The 12,327-nt window shown below is 44.8% G+C and overlaps 1 protein-coding gene across 1 annotated transcript in view; it reads right to left on the bottom strand.

The window, feature by feature from the left end:
• The window catches only part of ERCC5 (ERCC excision repair 5, endonuclease), a 361,049-nt gene that overhangs the window by 16,385 nt on the left and 332,337 nt on the right, over positions 1 to 12,327 (bottom strand). The gene's annotated exons all lie outside the window — the stretch shown is intronic.

Raw genomic sequence — 12,327 nt, forward strand, 5'->3', positions numbered from 1 at the left:
CCTAACTAGCCCTATCTCTAAGAGGGGTTTCCCTGCCTCCACAAAACTAACTAATGAAGCGGTCTGTGTCGGAACGTCCGAAGTAAAGTTTGCCGTCCTGTGTCCAAAACCTACTCTGTCCCTTACAAACAAAACTAAATATAATGTGCAAGGGAAAAATGTCTCTTGACGGCCGATCTGCAGCCCGATCTGGTCAGTCAAACATAAAAGTTCCAAAAGGTGTAGAAAATCCAGCAAAAGTTCCACAGGACTTAGGGGTTGTCTTCCTCCCCCCACCCCAACTCACCCCAAGAGTCTTCCAGCATATGAAAGCAAGTAAAAGTTCCACAACAGCCCAAGGTCCTGGCTCCCTTTCTCCAGGGTCTTTCCACTGCATCTGTGCCTCTTTTAAACTGTTTTGTGTGGGTGGAAGGGACTCCTGTCCCTACCTAAGCACCACTTCTTTGGTTTACTCTCCTGCCAAGGAGGGTTTTCGTTCTTCTCTTTCACCTCCAGCCTTTGTTTACTCTCTTGCCCAGGCCTTAGGGTGTCCCTTGAATATGCAAGCTTCGTATTTAGGCTTTGGGGTATTTGCCCCCTTGTGGGTCGCAGACCCCCTTCACTTGATTACGTTTCCAGCTCTCGTCTTCTTTTGACCACAGCCCTTGTTCACACTTCTGCCAAGCTCTGTGGTATTTTGTTGTGTCCACAAAACCGCTGTTCCCTTTCGTGAGGTCCAGGGGTTTATTCCCCCAGTATGGGTTCAAAACCCCCTTTAGTTGCATGTTTCACAGTTCTCCTTCTCTGTCCCCCACAGCCTTGGTTTACTCTCTTGCCATGTTCTGTGGATGTTGGGGTTTAAATAGGCAACATTCATATTTTCCTTAATTTGATGTTTAGATTTTAAAAATGGGTCCTAGACCCCTTTCTCGTGTCTATTGCCCCTCGTCTTTTGCTCCCTCTGGTCGTCCCCAACCCTGGGATCAGCCATCCTGTTACCTGTAGGGTCTGGGCTGTCCCTCTTGGGTTGCTTGCAGGTCTACCGGGTCTTTTGGCGGCTACCTGGGCTTTCCGGTGTCCTTGCCGGGGCTTTCTGTAATTCTTCCACTGCTCTGCATCCGTCTCCTTGCACTCTCGCGGCTGGACTCTGCAGCAGGCGGTTTGCCTCTGTTTCGATCAGCCTCCCGGTTGACAAGCATTCCCCCAGTGCAATTATCCAGGGGACGCCCTGTTCTCTTCTTCCTCGGCGGCCTCCATGTACCTGCAGCCTCTTGTGGTCCACGCCCGACCCAGAGCGAAGACGCCATTCTCCTGCTGCCTCTCCACCTTTGAATGAGGCTGGGCCAATCAGGTCATGGCAAAAGCTACAACGTGTGCTGTCACTTGCGTTGATGATCATCATTCACTGCATCCTCTTCCTCATCCCAGTAGTTATTAACCGAGATGTACTGCAGTAACACATGGGAGTTTTGGGTAACCTAGTGAAGGAAGGGGTTAGCGGGAAAGTCGGAGGGGGAAAAGGCTAATGTGCTTTCCCAATTTGGTCACCACTCTCAATGGGGTCCCCCTCCCCATGAGATTCTGCTGCTGAGCACCACACAGAAGGGGAATGTCGGGTAGCAGCCTCACCTCCCTGGCCTAATGGGAAGGGCCTACCCAGATAAAGTAGTGACAATCTCTTGGGATTCATCACAGCACATTCTTAAAAGGAGCAGCAATTGGGATAATCAACTCAAAGTTCAAGTTCCAATATGGAACGATAAAAGCATGAGGAGGAAAGAGAGTTGAGCAATTTTCTTTAACCAAATTCCATAGCTTTCAAGATTCCAAAGTATGACACTTGCTAAAGTATATAATAAATACATCATATAAATAACCCTTAAACATGCCCATATAGAAGACACCTTTGGCCAAAAAGAACAATTCTGGAACATCATCTTGAGAATTTCCTTCACTGAGAGGCATACATGCCCTACATGGATCAAAGATAGCCCAAACGCAGTATCAAAATCTCTCAAGAAACATGCATGCAGGTTCAGGGAAGTTTGGAAGAACTTGACCTATGCAATCTATTGTCAGGTGACAAATTGGGGATCGCTGTGCTACTCATGTAACAATACTAGATGCATGACTGCACATAATTATTAGCTATAGCTGCATAGAGTGTCTCAATGCCCAGAGTCAGTGAAAAGGGCTACTGGTCGTGAAAGGAGCCTGTTCCCCAGAAGGTTCAGAGGGAGGCCAGGTAACCAGTTAGTGCAGCAGGCAAGAACATCAGCAAGGGAGAGAGAGAGTGAAAGCAGAAACGAAAAGGAAGGGTCTTGAGTTGCTTCTGGAACCTGAGGTGGTCCTGCTCAAGTTGTTACAACATGCAATTTTGCATTCCTGTATTGCTTAGAAATGCAGCACTACAAGTGACAGAATATTAAGTTGATTACTTCGCTTCTGCAATGGGACAACTTAGTGTCCTGCCAAATTAGGCATACTACTTTCAAGACTTAGACACCCCGGCCTGTGCAATAGTCACATACTTGTAGTTCTTTTCTGACAAGAAACTTGCTTTTGCTTTTATGCTTAACAAGCATAACATTTGCATTCCCACAAAAAGATTATCGCTTTTTTGCTCATCAAACATGCACTCTCATCAGTTATCAGTAACTGCTCAAAAACACAGCTGACCTGGGGCCAAAATGTTAGATTGGGCCCTCGGGCAAAGAAGGTGGGCCTTGCCACTCATGCCATAAAGTGGTCTATGCCACTGTTCCACCAAGATCCAGTGGCAGAGAAGTCCTTTCTCTATGAGTACCAATGAGCTCCAAATGAGCGCCAAAACCCCATTAGGCGCAGAGAGAGGGATCAGAAACATGCTCAGAACAAGTGGAACTCCCTACATACACATGCACACCATTTCATGGCATTCCAGGGGGAAGGATGGCAGCAGTGAGAGCTTACGTGGAGATTTTACAGTCCTCACACGGATTGCATGACATCCCTTGCCATTCAAAGACTTCACCGGGAAGTATGGGAACGGGACTTGCAGGAGACACACAGTAACGGCAGGACGACATGTCGCAAAGCCGTAATGAAATCAGACAATTCTACATGACTTATAAAATACGGATTGGGATTTTAAACCCGTGCTCACCCCCAGCATGGGGAGCCGCCCAATCAATCTCAAAAGGTAGAGAATAGGAATACTAGCACATGAGAAACAACAAGGAAATGGGAAGCACCCAAGCTAATTTATGAGATACCGGAACAGGTCAACCACAACACAAACAGATAAAGAGGCTAGGGAAGAGCCAATCATGAGACTTACTGAATAATAAGGGTTATCTGAGGCTCATCTTATGGCAGTGAATGGCACAGCGAGGGCTATGAACCTGGAGAGAGAGGAGGAGTGAAAGAAGATCCAGCAAGTGAGAACGCTAAAAGCATGGTGAAGGCTATACCTGAGATACTGTGCAGACCAGACAAAGGAAGGAGGAATGCTTCAATCTTGCTAACAGGCATAGCTCAGACTGTGGCTGAGACAAGGATAAAAGTAAGTCTTTTAATGGCTATATCTCACAAACTGACATGAGCCAGAAACCAAGACCAAGAAGGATAACCAAGAGCCTGTGAAAGACCCCAAGCTTTGGCCCAGGAGGGTGATATGTGACTGGTGGCCGAGAGTAACAAAGCTTGAAAAAAACCTTAGGCAAGGGGAAATAAATACTTACTGATAAGAGACTGTCAAAGTTATGCCTAATGCAAGGGGAGAGAAATGCATGAAGCAGAATGTCAAGGTGATAACTAAGCAAAGAGGGGGTGAAATTATTGCTGGTAGTCATGTCCTTAAATCCACCACCAAGCAACGAAATAAAGGTGACCCGTGGTCGGAGTATGAAAAAAATATCTAGACCAAGATCAACCCATAAGCAAGGGGGAATAGAAATACTAGTTGATATAAGTGAGTCAAGACAACACCCTAAAACAAGTGGAGAAGCAAAGTACTTGCTGGTAGATGTGCCAAGTATTGTGCTGGCATTTTTTTACTGGAGGCTGTACAGTTTGAGCCAAGAAGCAAGACCAGTGCAATATCCCTGAGACTTCATGGTAAATTAGGAATCCTGACAAGGACAGATATTTAGATATTCCTTTTCACTTTTTAAGTCAAACTATCCTGATTCTTTTGAGAGTAGTTGACTCTTTACTATTTTTCGATGAACCCATAGGCCCTATGAGCCTGCATCGCATCTCATATTTTATATATCTTAAAGCCAAAGGACAAGAGTGACTAAGGCCTTGCATAGGCTTGGGAAGGTGGCTAGCATCAGGATGTCCATGCAGAAAAAAGCAAAAAAACTGTATTATGTTATTTACCACATCCGAACACTATTGTTAAGGACTTAATGCAATGTAATATGCACTAGAATTGGGGAAGGGGACTCATAAACCTGTAGGCGTTTGAACAACCTCCCCATGTCTGTGTTTACAAATAAAGGTGTTGAAATAAGTCTGGCCTCATGTGTTCTCTTGTTCCTTCACTGCAGCTGTCTTGTCCAACAAGTGTTAGAAATAACATCAGAAAGAGAAAATGTGTTCAAGAGTCTCAGAGAGGCCTAGGCAAAGGAATGCATCTCATTATCAAATATCAAAAGACCTCCGAACTATGTTGGAATTAATGCATTGTTTAGTACCATAGAGGTAGTCTTGCAATACTAGTGAAAAAGCATAATTGATGAGCTCGTTTTATATAATAGGAATGAGGGCCTGCATCCTAAGCAACACAAACTGGTGTCAATATGGGCTTTATATGGCATATAATGTGGTTTTCTAAAGTGCAGTTTTCATTCCAAGCGGCCACCTTTATTATCCCAGGTTAAGAAAGAGAAGGCCAGTAACGGAAAAGATGAAGATTGTGAGCATTGGAAAAGATGAGGTAATCCTTCTGCATCAAGAAGAAACTGAGGTACAGAATTTCAAAGAGTGACCTGCAATGTAAAAGACCAGGAACCCAATTTCTTTAAAGAGCATTGGATACTGAGAGGAGTCCAGCAGCTGATCGTAAATTGCATTAGAAGTGTTTTGGTCTATATGGAAGGAGGGTGGTTGATGCCCTGGCCCTCTCCCCTCAGCTGCATATGCCCCTCCGCCCCCCCACTGAGAAACCTGGTTGCATAACTGCTCCAATTTCAGCTCTGGTATGAGACGGGTCACTGCAGAGCAGGTTAGATGTGGGAGGAGGTGTGAGAAACCCGAGGGCTTTCTCACTTATGGACTCCAGGGATTCTTTATTCAAGTGGCCAGGGCACGGCCATCGCCTTTGGAGCCAGACCATGGGGGTGGACCAGTGTGGGAGGATTACCTGAGCAGGGGGTCCTTGGGGACAGTTGGAGGAGAGACGCAGTATTCCCGCTTTCTGATAAACCCCTACCTGACATTTCCTCCACCTTTATAGGTTGTTATGAATCCTGTCCCATTACCCCCTCCCCAATTCCAACAGATACTAACATTAAAGGGAGGCGTAGTAGAAGAAATATATCCCTATCCGACATCCCCACGGTCACATCATTTAAAAACCATTTACCTACAACCACACATCTGTCCCCTTCAACCTGACAAACAATTACAGGGGTTTCCCTCCATCATTAGGGAAAACTACAATTCCCATACTTCCTTCCCCTTGCCTTCTGTCAAAACCACTGGGAAGAAGAAGCAGGGGAACAGAGCTATGCAGATTACCCATAGGAAACAATGTACCATGGATTCCTATGGGCAGTCTCCATCTTGTCCCATTAACAAGGACAGGCAGAGTCAGGCCTCCCTTTTTAACCACCCACACCTGACTCCAATTAACACTCCCTGTCAGTATAAAAGGTGCAGCACCGAGACACAGTTTGAGCGAGCTGGGGGATGCAATGTGAACCAGAGCAGAGTGCTGAATGAACCCTGGAGAGTCTGGAAGGGAGCTGAGAGCCAAGACACTGTACACTAGATCGTACCACCTCGCGAGGTGGAGGCCTCGCCATAATAGCTAAAACCAACCTTACACTGAGATTCTCTCCACCCCACAACAATGACTCTTGCGAATTTCTAACCACCAAGTTAGCCATATCCAACACACAGTCAGTATCCATCCACCTTATATACCGACCTCCAGGGATTCTAGGATCCTTCGAAGAGGACCTAAACAACATCTTGTCCAACAAACTTAAAAATTCCTCTCAAAGCATCATACTAGTAGATTTTAACCTTGGCTTCAGTGACCCTCTAGACCCTAATGCAACCTTAATCAACAACTCCTTAGAAGAATTAGGTTTTACCCAAAAGATCACAGCTCCCACCCACACCAAAGGCAGAACCCTTGACTGGATTGCCGAGCACAACTGCCCAATCACAGTCACATCCATAATGCCCCAGTCTTTTTCCGACCATCATCTGATTATGTTTTCACTAGAGGCATCAGCTCCACTGCTTATCGACAGTATAGCACCAGCAGTCCCCACTAGAAACAAAAGAAATATTACTCCAGAAAACCTCTTCACTTTGATATTACCCACTCTCAACTCTATTTCAGACCACACTGATCCCTTCACTATGGTAGATATGTACAACAAAGTGATGTTATCATCCCTTGATGTCATAGCACCACTAAAAATGAGAAAGAGCAAACCTCGCAAACACGTGAATACCTGTTCACTCCACACCTAAAAGCAATTAGACAAGAGAAACGTTGTTGCGAAAAAATATGGAGACTAGATCCATCTGAGACTAATAAGAATAACTTGAGCAAACAAGCTACCCTCTATAAAAAAGAAATTATCCTTGCTAAACAAACTTCCTACAACCTCTGCATCTCCCAAGCCAAGTCCAATACCAAAGAGCTTTTTGCTATTCTGAAAGAGGTAGAATCCCCTATCCAAATTCCAGACTCCTGCCTCAAGGACAAAAACAGGTGCACGGGCATACAAAATGCTCTGGCCAATAAAATTACAACCTTACAAACTAAGATCAATAACAAAAAAGACACTCTTCTTACCACCTCGAAATCCAGCAACACTAATACTACAGCACCGTTACCAATCTTGACTCCACCCTATGCAGCCATCGGCCACTTTAACTTTCGCAAAGTATCCACCATAGAGATTTAAAACGTCATCCTTATTCTTAAACCTTCAAACTGCTATGGTGACTTATGCCCAGCGCAACTCAAAAAAGATGCAGCTCGTGAACTCTCCCCGTTCATTACCAAACCTATAAATGCATCCATCACCTCAGGTATCATACCTAATAACCTGAAACAATCTTGGGTCCTCCCACTCCTCAAGAAACTAAATTTAGATCCTTCTATCCCCACCAACTACCGTCCTATCACCACAGTGCCATTCCTACTTAAAATCCATGATAAAATAGCATACCTACAAATCCAACACTACCTTGAATACAACAACCTCATAGGAGTCCGACAGTCTGGTTTCAGACCCCAACATGGAACTGAGACCGCGCTGGTAGACCTTACGGCACAAATTGAGTTGAGTGACGAGGGCAAGACGGCACTACTGCTGCTCCTTGATCTCTCAGCAGCATTCGATTTGGTCGACCATGAGATCCTCTGCAAGCACCTCGAGACGGCAGCCCATTTCTCCCAAGAGGCAATCGACTGGATTCAATCCTTTCTCAATAACAGAACAATGCGAGTCTTCTCCCTGTTAGCAGCTGCGGACCCAATACCTATAACTTGCGGTGTGCCACAGGACTCCTGCGTCTCGCCCACTCTGTACAATATTTTCATAAAGCCCCTTTTCGATGATCTTGACTGTCTGGGTATCACCTACACAAACTATGCCGATGATACCCAGATCCTCATCCCGTTGACAGGGGATTATGACAAGGATTTGGCCTTTATAAACAGAGTGTTCCTCATCATCCAGGCATGGGTGGCCTCCCATGGTCTATGCCTGAATGATGATAAAACGGAACTCCTCATCTTGGGCACAACAGCTAACCTTAAACTTGGCCAGAACTACTCTTCATTCGAAATTGACAATAATACCATTCCCGTGGCTAAGGAGGTAAAAACCCTTGGCTTCCATTTAGACTCCACACTAACATTAAAAAAACAAGTAAACGCTATGGCTTCCGCCACATCCTATACTTGCAAACTCATCAGAGCAGCCAAACCTTTCCTATCCTCCAATAATTGCATTACCCTAGCTAGAGCTTTGATCCTGTCCAAGTTGGACTATTGTAATGCCCTATACGTAGGCAGTAACAAATACATCACAAACAAGATTCAAATCTTGCAAAACAATGCCTTAAGAGCAGCCCTTAGTCTCCAGAAGAAAGCCCACATTTCAGATATTAGAAGATCTGTCAAGTGGCTCTCCACGATAGACAAGATCTTCCTTAAATCTGTCTCTTTGATCCACAAATGTCTCCACCATTCTGCCCCTCTCTACCTGACAAAGAGATTTACCAGACAAGCGTCCTGCCGCCCCTCCAGAAAGGTCAACTCAAACCTCCTTTTCGTGCCGAGATTTAAATGCACTACGACCGGGGGGAGGGGGGAGTGTAGCTTTCCTTTCAAAGCATCACAACACTGGAATTCTCTACCGCCACCCCTAAGAGAAGACCTTCCTTACATACAATTCAGATCCAATCTTATCCACTGGATCAAGGAACACAACAACTAACGTACTTGCTTTTCTCACCTACTACCCTACATGCTTAGCTGTAACTTGTACATTTTGTATATTATACTTTCTGTAAATATGTTTTATTTTATCTGTTCTCAATGTTGCGGATGTGTCCAGTACTGTAACCATATCTGGATTCCATCCATTTCGCCATATGTAACCTAAGCTATACATTCCTCTTGTTGCTCTTGCACCCTGCTACCCTTGGGTTAGGTGCGCATTACAAACAAACAAACAAATTGTTGTTGAAGGGCTGCAGCAGGGCTGAGGAGCTGTGCCTTCCAAGAGCCATAGAGGACAGATCATAGCCTGCAGACTCTGTCCACAGAAGTACTTGTATCCCCTGGGCATATGAAGGGAAGCTCAGGTACTTGAGGGGCATGTGGGAAGAGCCTGACCTCGACCAGAGAGCTCCAGAGAAGTTGCTTGCCAAAGCCGCGCTTATCGGATGAGTCTCATGGCAAGAGAGGAAATCCAGGTGAGCGTGTGTGTGTGGCTGGAGTGGGAACCTGAGCAATTAATTTGAGAAAGAAAGCAGGAAATGAAAAAGGTCCATGAAAGGCATTAAGGGACTTGAAGTTCATTTTGAAATGAAGTGAAATTGAACTGTAAAATAAAGTAACAGAATGGTCCGGCGAGAAACGAAAGTACACCCATTCGAAAGACTGCACTGTAAAAGGGGTCCGAGCAAGGGGTCCGAGCTCGAATGAGGGAGACCCCGAAATTGTGTTTGAAAGGGGTTCGAGCCCGAACGATGGAGACCTCGAAATTGTGTTTAAAGAGAGACATTCTTTTGTTAAAGTCAAGGCTGCACAGAGCCTGAGAAGACTGTGCGAACTGTTGAATCTTGTCAAATATTTGAACTGTGTAACACTAAAGAACAAATCTAGGGGAAGGGAACCCCGGGAAGGGAAAGGGAAACGGTTTGAGCCTGAAAGAGGGGAACCAAGGAAAGAAATTGAAAGTGGGCGGCTGGGCCAGGTTGAGGGGTCTATAGAGCCTTAAAATACATTTTCCTTTGGAACCTTTGTGTTTGTGCTGAAGAACTTGGAACTGTTGTGTTGGTGCTGCAATACGCAGCGGATTGACCTGGACTTGGGGAAAAGGGAGTCCTGAGAGGTGAAAACCCTGAACTTTGAGACACAGTATGTGAATGCCAAACAGGCTCTGGATGGCCCGAGCCAGCTACCCCAGGTGTACTCTCATAGCAGAGTGTGCCCATATGTCAAGTGCTCCAACTCACCCGCTCCACCCCACCACGTGTTGTACAATGTGGGCAAGAATCTTTTGATGCCATTCTGTCATCCTTTTGTTGTCCACTGATTTTCTGTTTGTTTTACATTTCCCTATTTCACTTGTATGGTATTAGAGTGAGGGCAGGAAATAGGTTTTCTAGTTTTATTGTTATTCTTTGGGACTAACGATGGACTAGGACTGTTTTCTTTTTATTTAGATGGTAGAGTGTGCTCCCATCTTTAGTGTTAGGGCAAGACAGGAGTTCTTCCAACCCCCTTTTGAAGTAAAACTGGTGATTCGTATCTTTTGATTGTTTGTTTATTTATTTATTTGGTATTGTGCACCAAACCCTTGGGTAACCGGGCGCAGCAATATACACAAGAAGTCTTAAGCTTAGTTACAGTACTTGGCACAAGTATATACAACAGAGATGCCAACATGTATAAAAATACAAAGCATAACTTAGAATGTCAGGGGACATTAACAAGTTTATCTGTATGGAAATATATACAAATCATATTTATAAAATTTACATCATATATTTTGGGATTGTAGGGCATATACAAACTTCTAGGTGCTCAAGCATGCAAAGTTACCTAGGGTGCAGAATTCGTTCTCAGATGCAAGTTAGGTGGGGGCCGAGTGTAGTGGGAAGGGCCTGGATCTAGTTATGTCGTTGGCGCGCAGCCATTTGAGTATCTTATGTCTGAATTTCGGGTAAGATTGTTCAAGTCTGAGGTCAAGTGGTAACTTATTCCAGCATTGCGCAGCTTTAACTGGAAAGCTAGTACCTCCCGCTGTCGATCGTTTGAACCTAGGAGTCTCAAGCATAAGTGTGCTAGCAGATCTTGTAGGGCGGGTGGCTATTCTCCTAGTAATTTTTTTCCTTTTGTGTCCTCGTCCTTCTTGTGATACCATGTCTGCCTCACAGAGGGCAGATATATATCGCTGGAGAGGCTTGAAGAATGCCTCGCGTTAGGGAATATATCACTGTTCTGATAACTACAGCTTAAAGGGCTCTTCCTGGACCAGAGGTGGAGAGAAAATCTGGGTAGAACCCGGACGATGTTTGAGAAGCTGTTGATACGGAATGTAGGGACTAATGGGCTCATTGTGAGGCTATATAAAGAATTGATAATGACAGAGCCCACAGATCAGATAACAATCAGGGATAGATGGGCTAAAGACATGGGAATGGAAATCATGGATGGGCTATGGCCGAAAATGTGCAGGAGGGTATCCCACTCGATGCTCTCATAATACCGGATGCAAGCACTGAAGTTGCTGCACAGTTGGCACTAATCGCCTGTTAAACTAGCAAAGATGCATGCAGAGGTTGACCCTCGATGTTGGACGTGTCAAACAGTAAAGGATGACTACTAACGTATGTGGTGGGAATGCCCACACGTTCAGCGCTATTGGAGGGAGGTATTTTTGTGGATTAGGAGGATGGACAGTATAGATGGAGAACCCACGACTCTACTGGTACATTTTGGGGTGGAGGAGGAGGGGGATGGAGGGGAAGAGCAGGGGCACATGGCTAGGATTCTCCTGCTAGCTGCCAGGAGCTGTCATGCCCAGTTATGGAAAAGGCGCACAGCCCCCATGGAAAAAGAGTGTGTTTCGAAAGAACGGGCAATATACAAGATGGCATTCCTGACACATGTCTTGGCTGAATCAAGGACAAATACTGAAGGGACATGATTCCATTCTTTGATAAGTATGGGAGGTAACCTCTCAAGCACAATAGTCAAGTTGAGGGCAGAGGGCTGTTACCACAAATACCGGGATGCTAATGTTAGCTGGGCGATGCGTGTAGGGTGAAGGTTTCTTTTTTGTGGGTGGAGTGGATAACATGTGAATTGGGTGCTGTTTTCACTTTGTTTCAAATGTTAACATGTAAGGATGTTTTGATGGAAACATTGCTAATTTGCAAAAATTACAATACAACTAAGATTATAAACATAAATTACATTGTGTCTTGGACTCGCAGAGATTTTCCCTTGGAGAATTTTGGGCCAGAATCATGAACAATCCTGTGGGCTAAGCAAAGAGTCTTGAATATAATTATTGTCTTTACTAGTAGACAGCTCAGCGGTGCCAAGGATATTGTGACATGAGAACTCCTTTGCTCCTTAGTAATAATCTTGCCACGTATTTTAGATTTGTTTTTTATGGTGTACCTTGATAATCTGAGGCAGGCTGAGTTGAAGTTATGAGATATAGACATTCATAAGCGTTCACGGTGGGAAAACTAAATGAAATGAAAAAGCTTACTTAGCAAGCTTTGTTAGGAGATAAAACGTGAGACCTTTTGAATTGGAGGGTCTTGAGTGAGTTGATCATCCATAAGACTGTCTAGATTACAGGCCTACGAGATAGGATTAGGTGTATCACCTAATGCCTACAGCATAAATATAAATTCCTGGGG

Source organism: Ambystoma mexicanum, chromosome 7p (assembly GCF_040938575.1).
Source record: "Ambystoma mexicanum isolate Mex_15411 chromosome 7p, UKY_AmexF1_1, whole genome shotgun sequence".
Classification (NCBI taxonomy): domain Eukaryota; kingdom Metazoa; phylum Chordata; class Amphibia; order Caudata; family Ambystomatidae; genus Ambystoma; species Ambystoma mexicanum.